The 18,846-nt window shown below is 47.3% G+C and overlaps 1 protein-coding gene and 1 long non-coding RNA gene across 4 annotated transcripts in view; one reads left to right on the top strand and one right to left on the bottom strand.

Moving 5' to 3' along the window:
* Positions 1–18,846, bottom strand: part of ITGA9 (integrin subunit alpha 9) — a 344,722-nt gene that overhangs the window by 200,445 nt on the left and 125,431 nt on the right. The window lies entirely within an intron of this gene.
* Positions 10,671–14,156, top strand: LOC112921664 (uncharacterized). The gene is made up of 4 exons (XR_011995218.1): positions 10,671–10,774; positions 12,594–13,181; positions 13,869–13,928; positions 14,045–14,156. It is a non-coding gene; the product is annotated as an uncharacterized lncRNA (long non-coding RNA).

Genomic DNA, 18,846 nt, shown 5'->3' with positions numbered 1-18,846 from the left:
TTCTGAACTCTCTATTTCACTGATTTGTCTACTTTTGTAGCAATTTTATATGGTTTTAATACTATTTTATAATATGTTTTGTTATCTGGCTGAGCAATTTCCTTCTTGTAATTATAGATCAGCCTGTCAAGTTCCATGGAAAAAATCTTACTGTAATTGTGTTTGGGGACAACAGATAGATTTGTGTGGTCTATCTATTTAGTCAAATCTTTTAAGTCATTTTTAAAAATTTAAAAGTTTCCTCATATGAGTCTTATTATTTCATAGGTTCATTCTTAGATACTGTTTATTTGTTGCTATTGTGAACCGTGATTTTTAAAAAAATATTTTCTCAGGACACCTGGGGGGCTTGGTGGTTAAGCATCTGCCTTTGGCTCAGGTCGTGATCACAGGGTACTGGTATCAAGTCCTGCATTGGGCTTCCTGCAGGGAGCCTGCTTCTCCCTCTGCCTATGTCTCTGCCTCTCTCTCTCTCTGCATCTCTCAGGAATAAGTAAATAAATCTTTAAAAAAAATTTTTTCTCACTAAATACTGGTACACCGGCAAACTATTGATTTTTTTATATAGATTCAGCCAAACTACTGAAATCTATTAATCTAACAGTTCAATTATTCTGCCAATTTTCTAGGTAGATAGCATTATCTATAAACAATAACAGTAATATCTTTTACTTTCCACTGCTTACACCTATTTTTCTTTCCTTATTACTTTGGCAAGACCCTTCAATAGACAGTAGTAATGACAGCATGTATTCTTGGCTATGGTTTCTTTACAATGAAAATTATTTCTATATTTCACCATTAAATAAAATACTTATGGGGTTCTTATTGAGACCATGTTAGATTAAGGGAATTTACTTTAGTCCTTAGCGTTTGCTACCTATATTTTAGCTCTATAACATATGTAATATTATAATACAATGGGCAGGGACCTCATGGTTCCACTCAGTTTTGTACCTCTAATTCCTAGGACATCATTTGTTTATAAGAGGTTCACAATTAACGTTATTTGAATAAACTGATGGGATAAAAGAAAAATGGGAATTTTTTTAGAACAGTACTTTGAGATATTTTTCATATTTTAGAAAAACAAGGCCATCAATTTTGACTTGAAGAATCTGATTAAAGGGGCACCTGGGTGGCTCAGTGGTTGAACGTCTGCCTTTGGCTCAGGTCATGATCCCAGGGTCCTGGGATCGAGTCCCACATCAGGTTCCCCACAGGGAACCTGCTTCTCCCTCTGCCTATGTCTCTGCCTCTCTCTCTGCGTCTCTCATGAGTAAACAAATAAAATCTTAAAAAAAAAAAAAGAATCTGATTAAAGGACAAAATGCAAGTTCTGATATGTATGAGAGAATTTCGTTCAACTCTGTGTGTACAGAGTTCAAGTCTCATTAATATCAGAGTGAAAGCCTGATATTTTCATGTTGATAGCAGAAGTTATGAAGTCTGAAGTTAATCAGTATTTTATCTGGAGTCCTTAGAAAAATTCCTAAATGTAAGTAGCCTCTAGAGATCTTAGGAAGCTACCTCAGGAATATACTGCTTCTGTGAAATCACCAACCGCTGACTCATGCTAATGAAGTGTTAAAAAGTGGATTGAGATGTTGATACCTCTCCATTTTATTTTACTGCTTCCGAAAAGCAAAACCAACTGGATGACAAAGAAACCTCTGCTCTTATATCACTCATTGTTGTATTTCTCCTGGTCTTAGAGTTGTTGTTGTTGTTGTTGTTTTTAATTTTACTTAAATTCAATTTGCCAACATACAGTATAACACCCAGTGCTCATCCCATCAGGTGCCCTCCTTAATGCCTGTCACCCAGTTACCCCATCCCCCCACCCACCTTCCCTTCTGTAACTCTCTGTTTGTCTCCCAGAGTTAGAATCTCTCATGGTTTGTCTTATAATACCCTCCGGTTCTATCCACATCAGTGTAAATGATAGATATTCATCCTTTCTGATGGCTGAGTAATATTCCATTGTGTGTGAGTATATATATATATAAATTGCTAGAATTTTGGGGGTGGGTCTTAGAAGGGCTGTTGATGGGTAAGAGAGGGGATTCCTGAGCCTCATTGTGGGGCCTGGGGGAAGGTACAGTCCCCGTTCCACAGGGACATGACTGGTATCCTTGGACAACTTCAAGTTCTTTATCCCATTTATTAAACTTGCATTTGTATTGTGTTGGGTCCTGCTCTTCTCATCCAAGATCTGCAGGTTAAGGGAGAAGAGGATGGGGCAAGCTTGGCAGCCTCCCACTCCTCAGACATTCCCTAGAGGTATGGGAATATGGATCTTGGTGTGTGATCTTGGCGGGGGGTGGTTTCTGTCATTGCCCGTGGTACTCCCAGGAAGGGGTGCACTGACAATGGGAGGAAGCTGAAGGCAGAAGAGGAAGAGAGCATTTCTGTCCACGGAGCTCCTACAGGGGGTCAGACTGGTCCACTGACCCACTTTAAGGCAGGCTCTGAAGAGTGGTGGATCACAGTGCATTGTTAAGGCTACAGGAGCATCAGTAAAAGCCTCTGGAGATGGAGGTGACTGTATCATATCTACAGACTCAATCCTTCAGATCACAGCCATGTGTCAGCTCAGGATTCTCACATCCAGCCCAGGCCTCCTGCTCAGCTTGCCTGCTCTTTATTACAGACCCTGCAGCATGGAGTTCATTCTTGCCCTGGGTCTGTTTGGGGTACAGAGAGGAGTCTACTTTGACTTGAGTGTAGCACAAGAACAGGGCATGGAGGGCAGCCAGGTAGCATAAGCTGAGATCAGATTGTGAAGGGTCTTGAGCTTGAGAATCTATGATTTCAGATGCGATGGGCAGTCCTCAGAGTTTTCTGGGCAGGCAGTGAAGCTGAAATCCTTTAGTACAGGGGGAATGCCTTGTTTAGCTGGGTCTCTGGCTCCTGGCATAGCGTCTAGTACATAATAAAGGCTTGTTTTTATTGACTAAATAAATGATTAGAATTACTGTATTTATAATGGTAAGATGTTAAGAAAGTGTGGATGAAGGTTGAGCAATGAGAGTAAATGAATCCCATTTGCCTGAAAGCCTAGAGTTTCCAGCACAAATGAGAGTGCCTCCCTTTCCTTCTCTAGTCTAATTCCCCAAATTTCCAGTGTAGATGAATATCCATCCCTTGTTGTTTTCCAAAATTGAAGTCCTGAGTTTAAATTATGCCACAATGATAGAGGGGACAGTCCTCTCTATTGCCTCAAAGAAGGGTAGATCTACAGAGAGTGCATTTTCCAAAATAAAAAAATGAGGAAAATGCAAAACATGTAACATGCTGCTTGTTAAATGAGCATTTACTATGCATTTACTAGGCATATATGCTTTATCTAATCCTCAAAATGACCTCTGAGGTAAATTCTATTACTGTCCCCGTCTCACGGACCAAGAGATGCTGTATGTGGAGAATCCTAGACTGATGTCTGCATAAGAAATAACAAAGGAAAGGTACCACCCACCAGGCTTAACAGGTCATTGGTACAGCCTTCCCTACAAACCCAGAGATCCCATAAAATATACATGCCAACAGGTGCCCAAGTCCCTAGGTTCAGGTGGAGGGATCCTGGTGTAAGGATCCTCAGAGACTGCTGAGCTTTCCTTCCTTCATCTGCTTCTTCCTCAGCCCCATTATCAGATGGCTTTGATCACAAAAAAATGAGGTTTTGTACAGAGGGGGCTTCATACACTTTGGCCCAAAGAGCAGGTACTCTGCTTGTGGATGGGGGGCCAAATCCCATAAGGTAGCATCATGTCTCAGGACCAGTACTCCTCTTGGCCAACCAGCCTCTCTGATTTCACTGTGTGCTAAGTCTCCTGTCCACCCTGCCTGACTCTTCCACAAGACTGTGATTAATCACTGTTGAACCCCTAGCACCTAAAAGAATATGTTTCACAACAGCAGGTACCAAAGAAATGCTTACCGAATAAAATTAATCCCTTGCTTCTTACAGAATCTTCCATGGTTTCCATGGCTGGCAAAACAAGATCAGGACTCACTGGCACCATACCCCTAGAGCCAAAGACTTCAGCCAATCTTCCTGCACACTCTCTCACCTCTTCATTTCCAGAGCGCTTGTCCTACCTTATCTCCACACCTGTGTGTATGCTACTTTTCCAGCCTTGCACTCCCTCCCAGCCCTCTGACTCTTTCCCATCTATGAAGAGTCTCCTTTTTCTCTTCTGTGCTTGTGCCATAGGCGGAGTCATTTATCCCTTCAGGATGGAACAGCAGGAAGGAGGTATCACTGCTGTTATTTCATTCATGGCCCAGTGAGATCAATTTTCTCAGTCCCATTTTACAAAGATAGACATTAAGCCATAAGGCATAAAATAACTGAAGTCACACGACTAGTTGGTGTCGCAGATGGGATTCAAGCCCGCGTCAATGATTCCATCATCGGCCTCCTCCATTGCCATGAGACCATGCCAGCACTGCCTTTTGGAGGATAAGATACAGGTGGAACACAGCTGCACAGCCACAGTCACCAAAGCCCAGGCCAGTGGAGACCGCCAACAGCCAGCTGACCCCTAGTGATGTGAACAAGCCCTGCCAAGATCAGCAGAGCAGCCCAGCCAAGCCACTACTCACCTGAGATTTGTGAATAGCATGCTTATTTTTAGATGCCAACTGAGGTTCTGAGTTTATTTGCTATGTATTATTGTTCTAACAGATAACTGAAATGAACTCTAATTCTTGTTTTTCTTACTGCACCTTATTTAAGAAACACTGACCAGTCAGGTATTAAGTACCTGTTGTCAGCAGGTACGAATCATAGTCCTGGGTGGGAGAGGGGGAACTAATCAGAGTTCTTCATACAATAGAAACAAGTCCACAGTAGAGACAAAAGGAGACCACAGGAGTCCTACATCACTGTCTGCTGCGTTCTCTGAAGCCTGCCCTCCCTCCTCACCTCCATCACAGACCACTGCAGACATCCTCCCTGTTCTTCCAGAATCCACACTCACCTCCCTAAACCTGCAGCCAGCATGATCTTCCTGAAATGTGACGATGACTGCACCGTCCTCTGCCCCTCAAACCCTGAGATGCGCAGGTTGGTCCCCTTCTCCCTGGTGCCCTAGATGAACTTGTGGGCTGCTCCCATTCCCTCTTGGATCACTCAGATCACAAAAAGTCTTGCAGCCACTTCAGAATAACCTTGTTCAGTACTAGAATGACCAGTCCTGTGTAATAGTATCAAATTTCAAATTTCACCTTAAGTTAAACTTGGCTGTATCCTATCTCAGGCTTGAAAGCTGCTAGGAGGTGAGAGTAGAGGATGGAAAAGCAAAGGGTGGTCACCTTCTCCTGCTTAGGACACCTTCTGGGGCAGGGTGGTGGGGAGGAGCGGAAGACACACTTGGCTGGAACGCACATCATCAGGTGTTGGTTATCTCCTGCCACCACTGCAGATGTTCAAAGCTTCCCTGGACACCTTGTTGACATCTCCCGGCTTAGTGGGTGTTCCTGGTTATGTTTTGAGGAACATCTGAAGGCTCCCTGGAGCTTCTCCAGCATTGGGACCCTCCTCTGAAGCTCCTGAGAGGACAACTGGTCTCCAATCCCTTTTAGATGGTTCAGGAAGACACAGTGGACCAGCTGTCCCTGAGATGCATTCACACATCCTTCTGTGGGAAGGTAAGCCCTTCTCAGGGCTCCACGAACTCCTCCTTAAGGTGTATGTCCAACATCCACCTTTGCTCCCTGAGACTCTGGAAGACACCTGGGCAAGCACTCTGAGTGTTCTGCTTTCTCATGGTTTGAGGGGAATATACCCTCTTTTCTCCAATAAGCTCAGATGGGAAATCACTATACCACACCATCAACCTTCTCCAAAACTGTCTCCCTCTCCAAAGTCAAACTTCCTGGGCTTCGCTAATGGCAATGCCTTTGTACTCTGGACATTGGTCAGGGGCTAAGTTCAAAACTGAGCTGCAGTCTTTCTCTTTCCAAGTTCCTAACAGGTAGTGGAGTATCTGGACTGAGGATGTGGAAAGAGTGGCAACCCTGTGGGGCTTGGTGGAAACTGACAAGAGAATGTCACATGTAAATGCTGGGCTACACTTTAATAGCATCATGTTCCTTCATGGCAGGTACCACAGCTGGAAGGAGACATTCATTCACAGGGTCATTTTATTCATAGTGCAACCTCCTACAGGGCAAGGGCCATGTCTGCTTTTCCTCATCACAGTGCCTACAGCACCTTGCCCAATGATGGCCCATGGAGAGTGCTCAGTAAATGCTTGCTGACTGACCAAGTGGATCAATGAATGAACGGAAGAGGAAAAGCCACCTGCGACCAGGATGCATGGTTCGACTTTCCTGGGATAAGCCGATGGAGCATTTCATCACCTCTCAGGCCCACGCACAGAGAGGTGGCCTGAAACCCCCAAGGCGAGAAGTCCCAGCTATGGGCCAGACTGTCTTTCACTGCCACACACAGGGACGAAGAAAACGCCCTGAAAAACTGGGTGGCAGGAAACCACCCTGTGGCTCTCTTCATGCATACATGGCCACCATGCTGACAGCCCAAACACCGGGCCAGGAGGGGAACAAAGTGGAGAAGCAGAGTTAGCAAGCTGTTGCAACATGAGGAAAAGCCAAGTGGGGCCAAGGGGCCCTGAGTCCAACTCTGCTCTCCCCAGCACTCCCAGTGCCACCCCCGATCATGAAAATAAAGCGATGAAGTAGCTGAATCGGTTTGGCAGTGTTTATGCTTTTCTGCTACTCTCTGAACTGTGCACTCTGGATAAGGGAATAAGTTTCTCAACTCAGAGTCTGTTTGCTTTCCATTTGGGCTGGTTTTTTTTTTTTTTTTTTCTGTGCAGCTTTCAGACTGCAAGTTGGTCACACGCCATCAGAATTCCCTGACATCCGCACTTCTTGCTTCTGAGGCTTTTTCTCACTGTTTTCTTCTTTTCCCTGGTTTGGCCCTTGGGTTGCCAAGGGTACCGTCTGGCCTAACAGTGTGGCTGGCCTCAGAAGGGAGGCTGACCCTGATCAGGGGTGGACAGGCCTGGTTCCTTGTGCAGCCTGGGACCCTCTATGGTCTGTTTTCCCTTGGCCTCCCCAAACTCAGGCTTCTGAGGCTCCCAGCTCCCAGACATGTCTGGGACTCCAGAAGCCTCCTTCTCCCAGCCTGGCCTTCCCTGGACCGTGACACTACTGCTGCTCTTCCCAACGTCAAAAATCTTCTGAATGTGAAACAAGGCAGAGATATTACAGGTGCCTTTTCAGGTGATTCCAGGAGAAGACAGCTTTGTTTGATTCACCAGTTAGTCCTGAACAGGGCCCACATGATGAGAGTTAGAGGGTAATCTGTGAAACCCTGACAATCCGGGAATGGTTTTGGTTTAGTGGAAAGATACTCCCAGAAGTTTCCATTTATTACCCAGAGAACATGAAGCCAGTTTTAAACCTAACTTGGCAATCTTATTATCTTATTCCAGCATCCTCTTCCCACTGACTATACAGAGCTTGCTCTCACCTGTTCCTCCTTGCCCTCTATGTGCTCAATAGCCTCTACTCCCCACTCCCCTTCCTAAATCCTAGCTCAGCCTTCAAGATACAGCCTGCCTGCACACTCCAACAGGGGTGTCTCCCCAGGCCTGCAGCCCCAGAGCGCTCTCCCCAGCAGCACCAGTGCAAAGGAGCCTGGGACCTCACACTGAGGGCCACAGTGTTCTAGGCCAGACCTCAACATGCTCATGCCTCCCATGTCTCAATCACCACCTGATCCATAGCTGTCTATGGTTTTCTGACAGTTCTCAACCTCCTGCTGGTGCTCACAGTCTCACAAACACTTTGGGCTTCCCTTAGAAATTAAACAAACAAACAAAATTTCCTTAATTGTGGCCTCCACACTAAAAAATTCTGTGTGCTTCCCACTGTGGAATCTTCTCTGTAGGCCTTCACAGAAGGAATGGAGAAGGGGCACAAGGATTTGCTGAGAGCAAGGGGAGAGGTCAGAGAGTATTCAGCTGTCAACTCTCCCCTCCCTCAGCCCAGGCTCCCCATCCAGGTAGGGGTGTGAGTCCCATTCTCCACAGCCCCCTGCCAGTCAGGCAGTGCCCCTTCTTGCTCTTGGCATAATAAAAGGCTACTAGTTTGACCTTTAGACAGAAATGAGGCCAAGCCTCCACCCTGCCACCAACTCTGACTTGCAAAGCTTTTCTAAATATCTGCTCCTGTGACCTGCTGCTAACTCAGAGCTCAGGTGGCTTGGGCTGCCTAGCACCTGCTACTGGCACCCAGTAGCAGAGTGATCTGTGGCTACAGCCCAGCTCCTAGCCTGCAGCTGGCTCCCCCTTTCTTTCTGATGAGGGAAGAGAGGGGCAGCCTACTTGCCTCTGGTCAGATACCTAGGTAATGCCAGCTCCCAGTCCTTCTTGGCGCCCTGTCACTAGGGCAATGAGCCTGAGGCCAAGGAGGGCAGAGGAAGCTGTGCTGGCATAAAGCAGGCAGGTGCTCCTCATCTGAGTCAGGTGGACCAGGATCTGGCTTGCCCTCATCCCTCTCCCCAGGCTCAGAGAAACAAGAACCCAGCACTAAAGAGGGCCCGATGCCTGGGGTGATGTCCTCTTCTGGGTTACTGATTATGCCTTTCTTCCCCTGATCTTTTTTTTTTAAGATTTTATTTATTTGACAGGGAGAGAGACAGAGAGAGAGAGAGCACACGGTAGGCAGAGCAGCAAGCAGAGGGAGAGGGAAAAGCAGACACCCGGCTGAGCAGGGAATTGACCAGGGGCTCTCTCCCAGGACCCCGGGATCATAACCTGAGATGAAGGCAGACACTGAGCCATCCAGGTGTTCCATGATTACTCTTATTATTAGCTTTGCACTTGCATACTGGTTGGTCTGATCCACCAGATGCTGTGGTTTCAGGCTATGAGTACAGTTCCTGAACTCCTTTTCTCAACTAGATCTCCATAAGATGGGCAGAAGGGCCTCAAGTCCATTCACTACTATTTCTACTCTTTCCTAAATCACAAAACATTCTTATAGCCCCCAGTCCATGCTGGGCACATGACAGATAGGAGCTTCCCCTCTTGACCTCAGCCCCTCTTCCTGGAGACTTCTTTCCTTGGGTGGCAGCACCATTCAACCTGTTCTCCAAGCCAGAGACCTCAGGGGACCTAGGACTCCCGATCTTTCTTCATTGCCCCCAACACTCACTCATGAAATCCTGCTGATGTAATCACTTTGTCACCTCTCCAGGACACCTCTTTCTCTCCATTTCCTTCTGATGCCATGTGGAGTGATCACTGTGATAGCTCCCAAGCTGGGACCATGTTCCTTGGGGACCAGCTGTGGCCATGTGGCTGGGTCTCACCAATAGAAAGGGATGTGGGTCATTTTTAGGCTGGAGTAGTTAAGAAGTAGATGTGGCTTCTCCACTGGCTCTTTCTCCTCCTGACCCTAAGGAAGCAGATGACCATGGGGCCCTGAGGGAGGACAAAGCCAACAATGGAAAAAAAACCCAGGTCCCAGAATCACCATGTGGAGGAAGCTGCCTCCCCTGAGGAAGAGTCTTATTTGATGGATACATGAGTAATGTACAAATTTCTAGTGGGTTAATACTCTGAAAATTGAGGCTTTATTTGCTGCAGCAGTTGGTGCTGTGTTAATAGACACAGACACATACTGGGTTACCTTGTTCTTAATGTGGCTTAGCAGCATATTTAAGCAGAGAAGTGATGTGAAGGGAGACACCTCGGGCCACATCGGGGGAGAGAGGGAGAGAGGTGGCAATAGAGAATGGGCTTCTTACCATTTCCCAAGATGGAGGTGCAGGGGGGGAAGGCAGGGGCCTTATCCCCTTCTCTCCCCACTGACCACCACCCTGTGTCTCCTCATGTCTAGGCTCTGGGTTCCAAAAACCACTCTATGTCTTTGTCTCCTTTTAAAATCTAGAAGTCAGTTAAACCTCATGATGCAGGTCCCCTATCAAAGTAATCCCCTTTTAGACAGACCAGGTTTCAGAAGGGAAATGAAGGGACCTTGGGCTGGAACTTCAGAGTGGAAGTGGGCTTCAGTGAGGGGGAGGCCCTCAGGCTGACTCTGCTAGGGATCCATAGGAGCGGGATACAGATTCCACAAGCTAGCCTTCAAGGACCAGGCCGGAAACAGCTCCCGCACCCTGCCAAGGCTCAGGCAGAGAAGCTCGGGCTTTATGCTGAGCGCCAGAGGCAGGCAGATGGAAGGGCCTGGGCTACGTACGAGGAGAGTCTACAGCTGGGGAGGAGGCAGCAGACCCAGAGAAGATTTAAGACTCAGCCCCTCAGCCCCTCAAAAGAAATGGTCCTCCTGACTCCATTTGGACAGCTGCCAAGTGCTCCTCTGTCACCTGCCCCCACTCCCCAGCCACATCCCCCCTTCTGGCAGCTCCCAGAGGCAACTTGAGTGTGCAGCCCAGGATGCTCACCCTCACAGGAATGGCTAAGGGTGGGGTGCGCCAGGGGTCCCCAGATGCCAATGGGATTCATTCCATCCCAGGTTACATAACCTCTTGGCTGCAGCCAAGGTCTGAACTGACTATGAAAATGGAAAATGCTCCAGCAAATGAATTCCAGGGGCATTAGGCAAATGGCCCTTTTAAAGAAACAATAGCTTTCATTTTCACATGGATGTGAGGAAAGGGATGTTGTGTGTGGGGGTGGGTGAAGAAAAATGGATCCTGCCCTGATCACAGAGCTGATCCCAAGAAGAGCCCAGGGCCCTGGCATCAGGGGCAGGAGGGTCAGCGGCACTGCCTGGGGTAAGTCAGACTCTTCCCGGGAGCAGGCCTCCCTCCCCTCTGCCAGGGCAGGGTGGGGCAGAGCAGCACCAGGCAGCAGGGGGAGGATTTCCTCAATCTGAGCAACCCTGATAACCTGTGGGGCTACACAAAGGGAGTCAGTGTTTCCACTGGCAGAGTTCTTCCTGAAACAGAGCTACGGGGGGTCTTGGCATCTACTTGGGGTAGTGGTGGGAAGGATGAGCATATCAGTGGCAGCTCTGACTCAATAGGAAACCCTCTGACCCAGGGTCACCCCTCACCTCTGCTGCCCTGAGCAGTGGGTGAGGCCAGCCTTCTTATCCCCATCCTGTGCCCTTGGGGCCCCCCCATAGAGCTGCAAAGGGGGATATGTCACTTGGCATAGGGTCCAGGAGACCCTTCCAGCCCTGGCAAGGCTGCTAGGCTGATGCCAAGGGCAAGGCAGATATCTCTCGGAGGTTGTCTGGGCAGATGTCTGTGCCACAGTCTGCGCCCAGCAGAGCAAGGTCTGGTGTGGCCACAGCTAAATGTCTGGACTGCACCATCCACAGGAACAATGCATCTTCTGACTGAGCCCTGAAGCCCCCTGGGAAAGCCTTGCCTGGGAACTAGTCAGAGAACAAAACCCAGCCCAGCTTCCTGTTGGCTCTCTGACACACACCCCCTCAGTTGTCTGCACTCCACCCTGCCCCTCCACCCAGCCTGGGCTATCTTCTTCCTGTCTGCCTGTCCTCTGCCACCAGATACCAGGACAAAAGCAGCCAGGAGATCAGGGGCCCAGGGTGGGCATGGGCCCTGGCCTCCATGGGAAGTGGGGAAAGAACCCAGCTAAACCAAGTCTCCCAGAAGGGTGGTCATAAGCAGCCCTCTTTAGAACTAAAGTGAGCGCCCACCATCTGCCCCAGGCCTGTGCTCCCACCAACACTGTCACTCTGTTTAAAAGGGTCTCCAGCCTCAATCCCAGGATCCCAGGATCCCAATCTGAGCCGAAGAAAGATGCTTAACCCATTGAGCCTGCTTCTCTCTCTCCTGCTCCCCCTACTTGTGCTCCCTCACTCTCTGTCAAATAAATACATAAAATCTTTACCAAAAAATAAACAAACAAACAAAAAAAAAATAAAAGGGGCTCCAGAATACAGTGCATCAGATAATTGGCTGTAGACAGACGTCTGGGACCTGAAGGAACAGGAGGCAGGGCAAGGGGTGGAAGGCCATGCAACATGGACAAGGGCAGCAAGCCCACAACAGGAGGTGGGGAAAAGGTCTGGGGGCTCAGCCTGATGATGTAGACGCAGCCCGAGGGCCCAAGCCACAGGGCAGGCCATGGGAAGGAGGTGCAGAAGGCCATGTCACTTCCTTGTTAATACCCTGCGGAGGCCCCATCTCAGTCAGAGAATGAGTAGCCCTTTCAGCGGTCTATGAGGCTGTGCCTGTACTGGCCCGTTGCTTCTCCAGCCTCATCTACAATCTGTGTACACGTACATACAACATGCACACTCATTCTGCCCCAGTCATGCCAGCTTCTTGGTTGTCCCTGGAGCAACAGGCATTTCCTCGGGGCCTTTGCACTGTCTGTTCCCTCTGCCTGGAATGCTCTTCTCTCATATCTCTCATGGCTTCTTCCTCCACTTCTTTGCTCAGATGTCCTCTTTCATAGGGCCTACCCCGACTGCCCTATTTAAAACTGCAGCTCACCTTGTTGTGACCAAAGCTTCTTCCCCTGTCAAGTTTTTTTTTTCCTCTCCATGGTACTTATTAAGCTTCTATGCAACTTCCATGGTTATTTTGCTTATGATTCATCTCTGCTTCTGCCTATCAGGAGGCCAGCTCTGCTATGGCAAGGAATTTTGTCTCTCTTGTTCACTGGTGAAGTCCGAGATACCAGAATAGTGCTTGGCACATGGTAAGCTCTCTATAAATATCAGTTGGATGGATGAGTGGTTGGGCAGACATATGGACAGCAGTCCCTTCTCAGCAGGGCCCAGGGCTCCTGGAGAATGGTAACAGCACCCATCACTGTAGCTGCTGCTCACTAAGTGCTCACTGTTGTGCAAAGCCACATGCTAGATTTCCACAAACACTTCATTTTCCACCTGTGCAACTCCACCAGCAGATTCCATTTTATTCCCAATTTCCAGATGAAGAAAATGAGGCTCCAGGAGCTTAAGAAAAATCATCAGGCTAGTTGGTGGTGTGACAGAGGCTATGCTCCTGAGAAGCCTGTCCCCAAAGCTTGCGACTTGTATATAAACTGTGTTTTCAAGTCTTGTCTCTGCAGCAGAGCTCATGTAAGCTGCAGTCATCCATTCGGGGCTGGCCTCAGGTCCTCATACCTCAGAATGCTGCTATGGTGAAGTCTGGAAAAGCTCAGTCTTCTGGAACTGCATGCAAGTGGCACATTTACTTGGTAAGACGAGAACTGGGAAGTGGCTGAGGGAATGGGAAACCGGGGCTCTAGACTCAGCTTGGGATTTATGAGTTGGTCTCATTCGGGTATAACATGCAGCCCCTTCTAGCTGATGACTTGGCAGAACTGGTATCACCTAGGATCCAGGCACAGGGGCCCTTGCCCTGAACCCCACGTTCAAAAGAATCCTCGAGCTATACTTATCCACCAGGGGCAAGGAGTTGGTAAAGCAAGGACAGAATTCACGTTTTCCCCTTCCAGATGCGCTCTGGGTGCCCAGGATTCCCCACATTTCCTGTCCAAAGTCCTGAATCTACTTTCAGGGTCTATTTGGGCTCTGCTCCAGGTTCACCCTGTCAACTGCAAACCATGCCACCACTAAGTGTCCCTCGGGGCCCAAGGGCAGCTTCTGCAGGGAGTGGGTAGATGCAGCCCGGATGTGCATCCACAAGCATGCAGAACTATCCTGGCTGGCATGTGTACGGGACAAAGCCAATAGAAGGGGAAGTGGGGAGCCTTGATCACTCTTCTCAAGCCATCCCTTTCTACACTCAACTCTGAGGCACCTGAAGGTTTTAAATTCCATCCTGGCCTTCCAGGTGGTCATAAAGGTATATCTGCCAAGGTAGGAGGACAGAACAAAGTTTACTTCACAGCTACCTTCACCTGTAACTTTTTAATATTTAGGCATCTGCTATGTGGATCCCAGTTTATACTCTTGTACTGGTGCCATCGTCCAACGACAGGGTGAGTCTGAACAGAGTCTCAAGTTTCCAAGAGACTGGAAAGGGTGAGGTAGAGAAATGAGAGTTGATGGGCTTCCCAGGGGTTCTGTCTTGTGTATACCCCTTCCTCTGTTTCAGTGATGGCGGGAAGATACCCCAGGAAGAGAAGAGGTGACAAACTGGGGACTGTTCCAGTTCTGACCCTGCCACAGAATGCTTACTCTACACTCCCTACTTTCCCAGAGGGTAGGTCTGCATCTAGGCAAACAGAAAAGCCCATGTAATATAAAAGAAGGAAACGCTGCTCTAATCCTAACTGTCACAAGGATGCCTCAGGCCTGCTCTACCTTGACTGGCTTGGTGATCGGGAAAGGTACATTAGCTCTGTTCTCATAAAAGAGTGGGAGATGTAAATTCTTACTTCACAAAGATGCTCTCAACGTTGGAGACTATCTGGCAACAATAGGTTTGTGATACACAAGGTAATATTCTGCTTTTCTATGGTAAGCCCAGCATGTCAACACAGTGCCAGGTACCTTGTAGAAATCAGTAAATGCTGACATGTATGGATGGATGGATAGATGGACAGATGGATGAACAGTAGACCAGTGAGCAGATTCTGGTTTGGATTCTTTAAAGGATATTACAAATTTCCTAGTGTTCATAAAACTCCCCATCCAACATTGCCCTTGAACTGAACCTCAAATAAAACTCCCTTTGTCTTTCAGGAAGAAAAACAATAACGAAAAGCTTGGAATTCACCACTGGAGTTAGGACTTGGACTTAAGCGCATTCTCCTAAAACATGTGGTATAAGGTCATGTGCAGCAGTCATAAGCAACGGTCATAAGCTTAGTTCCAGAAGATGCATATTTCAAGGTTCATGGCCCCAAGGGTCTCAATATGCACCATGGCCTAATCTCTGCCTGTGAACCTTTATTAATATCACAATTATTGTCTCCACTAATTAAGGCTTAAATCTCAGTCCATGCAGAATGAGAAAACAAGTATTGTACTATTTTCCCAGACATGCACTGCTACATATGCTCAACCAAGGATGCTGATAAATCAGCTTAAATCCAGGGTATTTCCATGAATGAGGAGAATGTGCCAACACTAAAACACAAGGAGATCATAGCTCTGCACCCCTCTAAGCCTCTGGGCTTGTATCATTCATTCAATACTGTTACAGATTCCACAAACGGCAGAAGAGAGTGTGGTCTGGGGGATTAAAGCGAGGGAACTAAGTGTTATGAACAGCATGCATGGAGGGAACAGAAATATAGACCACTCAGCCCCATAAGAGAACTCAGCTTTGCCAGCAAGGTATTTCTTTCCTCGGGAGGGGGACACAGAAAAAAATAACCTGATGAGTTGTAAGTTAACAGGCAGCCCTGGATCTCTTATTAAAATGAATGACATGAAGCTTCCCAAAATGTACTAATTAATTAATTAAAGTTTGAAAATTTCCCCTCCAGAATCCCAGAGCATAATCACAGCACATTTGATCCCAAAGGCCGTAAAGTCATCTGGTATCAGAGTAATTCAAAGTTTTCTAGGCATGGCTTTCTGCAGAACTGCTACAGAAACTTGAGATGGTGTTCCTGAAGGCAGGCCTTCTAACCTGCAAGAAGGAAATAGCCCGGCATGCCCTTTTTCAGGAGGAAACATCTGTGCTCCTCTCCAGAGAACAGTCAAATGGGACATGCCCTGCAGGAAAACCCTCTGCAGAGCTTTCTAGAAATTCCTCTTGCAAGATCCAGACATGGGGTGAGGTTCAAAGAATTTTATCACAAAGTCATGCAGTAGTGCTCAAAGGGTTAGCTAACGGCTATTTGCTTGTAGCTATCATGTGTTTTAACATGGCAACTGCTATATCTTTACTCCTGGGGTCAATCAGGATATTTAACAAAAGCCTGCTGGTACTATTCTTCCCATTCGATTATGGGAAAATAATGTTGGCACAGGCAATATAAGACAAAAACACGTCTTGAAGGGGCCAATGTGGTTAGCAAGACAATATATATAAAATCTTGGCAAACTATGGAGTGCTTTCTAAATGTTACATATTCTTGTATATGATCATCATCATCATCATCACTAGATTTCTCTGTAGTCAATAGACCAAAACCTGTCAGAATCATAGCTGGGCACAGTGTATCCCACACTCAATTAATATAATTCACCCAAGATGCATGTTGAAAGCAGATCTCTAGGTACCCACTGCCAACCCCTGCTGGGGACTAGTGATCCAGAATCACTGGGAAACTGAACTTTTAACAAAACATTATCTTGACCAGGGAAGTTTGGGAAATACTCCACTGGTTCCCAAACTCATGTGGAAATTGAAATTCAGGACCCTCTTTTTCCTGCTTAAAAATACCCAACTGCATTACTCTACTGAGATGGGCACAGTGGGGTTAATTACCCCCTCAGAAATTAACTAAGGCTGGGGCACCTGGGTGGCTCAGTGGTTGAGCATCTGCCTTTGGTTCAGGTTGTGATCCTGGGGTCCCAGGATCAAGTCCTGCATTGGGCTCTCTATAGAGAGCCTGCTTCTCCTTCTGCCTGTGTCTCTGCCTCTCTCTGTCTCTCATGAATAAATAAATAAAATCTTTTTAAAAATTAATTTCCAATTATTATTGGAAGGATCTATGTATCTCTTCCTTATGTTGAGAGTTTTTTATTTACAAACATCACCTACATTCCCTTCTTGGAACATGATATGGCATAAATCCCATCTCAGAAATAAAGCCCCCACAATTTATGGAGAAAATGTTGCACTTGAAAGAATCCCTAATTATCCAAAAAAAAAAAAACCAAAAACAAAAACAAAAAACCTCAGAGGAAAAAGCACAACCATACCTATTCCGTCTGATGAACTTACTGGGCTAGGTTCTTGTAGGAGGGGATGGTGGCAGACAAGTAAGGGCTTCCTGACCTGAAATCTCATGGAGTTTTCAAGCAGAAGTGACCTTTTAGTGGTATAAAGGCCAGAGGGCAGGAAAAACCAGGAGCCCTGACACTCACTTAGTCATGCACTCACCAAGTACCTAATGAATCCGTGAGGGTCCCCACCCAGAAGAGGTGGCTCTTGCAAACAGGGACAGAGAGAAGAGCTCAGGGAAGGGACTGTTAATGAGAGAGAGGATCAGGAGACCCCATGGTAAAGCTCCCCAAACCAGCAACAGCAGGGAGTCTTGCTGCCCCCAGGGTTGAAGATTACTAGGACCCCACGGTTATCGGGAAGAGCGACAGGGTAAAGCTATGGCCTTCTATGAGTGGGCACAACTCCCCCCTCTTTTCCCAGTGCTCCCCTCTGACTGAATCCACCTCAAAGCCAGAGGGAAGGCCAGCCTCCCAGGGCACAAGGCACGGAGGATGATGATGTAGCATGGATCTGGAGAGGAAAATGGAGAATATCCAACATACTCACCAAGGCCAGGGACTGCAGTCTGCCCACCCTGGTGCTCTTCAACTGAATCTACTGCTGGTGGTGGATCATCCTTCTATCCCACCAGCTGGTGTTCATGCCCTTTGTTACTGACTCTGAAGTTCATCTCCCTAAAGGCAAACTCTGTTTCCCTGCTTCCCTGATATTGGCTTTGGCCGTATGTACTTGCTCTGACCAAGGGAACGTGGAAGAAATGATGATGCCAGTTCTGAGCCTACCGCTTACGAGGCCTCGTGTTTCTGTTCGCCCCTTCTGTACTTTTGCCCTCAGCATGAGCCTGCCTCAGTAGTGCACTGGTTCTAAAAAGTGTGAGAGACAAAGAGAAGAGCATCCCCCACTAGACAGACCTACAGCTTGAAGGAGACCTGTCCAGCTGACCCTTGGACCTGTAAGAATGATAAATTCTTCTTGCTGCGTGTGCTGAATTTTGGGGTGATTTGTTACACAGAAGTAGCTGATAGATACATCAGTCTAGCCAGGTACATAAGCCATCCTGAATCAGTAACAGGAGCTACAGGGCTAGAGATGAAAAGAAAAGCATGAATTCACCTGATAGAGCCAGGTCCAATGTGGGCATGAAAGGTCGATCATGCCCAGTAGTGAGAGAGACTGTTGGAATCTCAAGGCTTAGATGTGGGGTCTGAACTGATGTGGGAGCCTATTTGTGGTGATAACATTAACCTTCTCTCGAAGGAATAGACACTCTGCTACTGTGTTTTAATTTACACCTACTCTTGTTCCAAACAGAACTGAAGTATGCTTATAAAAAAGCCCATAACAGGGGCGCCTGGGTGGCTCAGTCAGTTGGGCCTCTGATTCTTGGTTTTGGCTCTGGTTATGGTCTCGGGATCATGGGATCAAGCCCCACGTTGGGTTCCGTGCTCAGTGGGGAGTCTGCTTCTCTCTCTCTCCCTCTGCTCACTCTCTCACTCTTTCTCCCACACACACACTCTCTCACGTGGATAAATAAATCTTAAAAAAAATATCCCATAATAAAATGAGCAAGTAAGAACAGCAGAGTGGAGATAAAATGATGGTATGTGAAACCAAGGGCTGAATAAACCAAATGCACACCATAAAGCCATGTCCTCCAACTAGATGTGAGCTGCAAAGTTGTCTCTGAGCTTCCCAACAGCTAAGGTAAAGACAGAAACAAGATTCACAGGATGAGTAAGGCACGGATGGGTCAGATACCCAAAGAAGGGCAATTATTTCCTGGAACTGAGATCTGATAGACACGTCTTCTCCTGGGGCCCCGTCAGATCCTATGTAGTGAACCCTGTCGTCAACAGAACCCTCACAGAAAACACTTTGATGCCATGATGATGATGAAAGCAATGGCTAATGCTTACAGAGTGCTCACCATGCACTGGTAGTCATTTTCTAGGTGCTTAACCTATAAGCAATTTTCTCCTTTTCTTATTATGCTCTAAGAAAGAGCAGTGGCTATTTCTCATCATGACCCACAGGAGAGTTGCCTTTGGAAG

Source organism: Vulpes vulpes, chromosome 11 (assembly GCF_048418805.1).
Source record: "Vulpes vulpes isolate BD-2025 chromosome 11, VulVul3, whole genome shotgun sequence".
Taxonomy (NCBI): Eukaryota; Metazoa; Chordata; class Mammalia; order Carnivora; family Canidae; genus Vulpes; species Vulpes vulpes.
The sequence above is the reverse complement of the archived record's forward strand: the minus strand, read 5'-3'. Positions and strand labels throughout refer to the sequence as shown.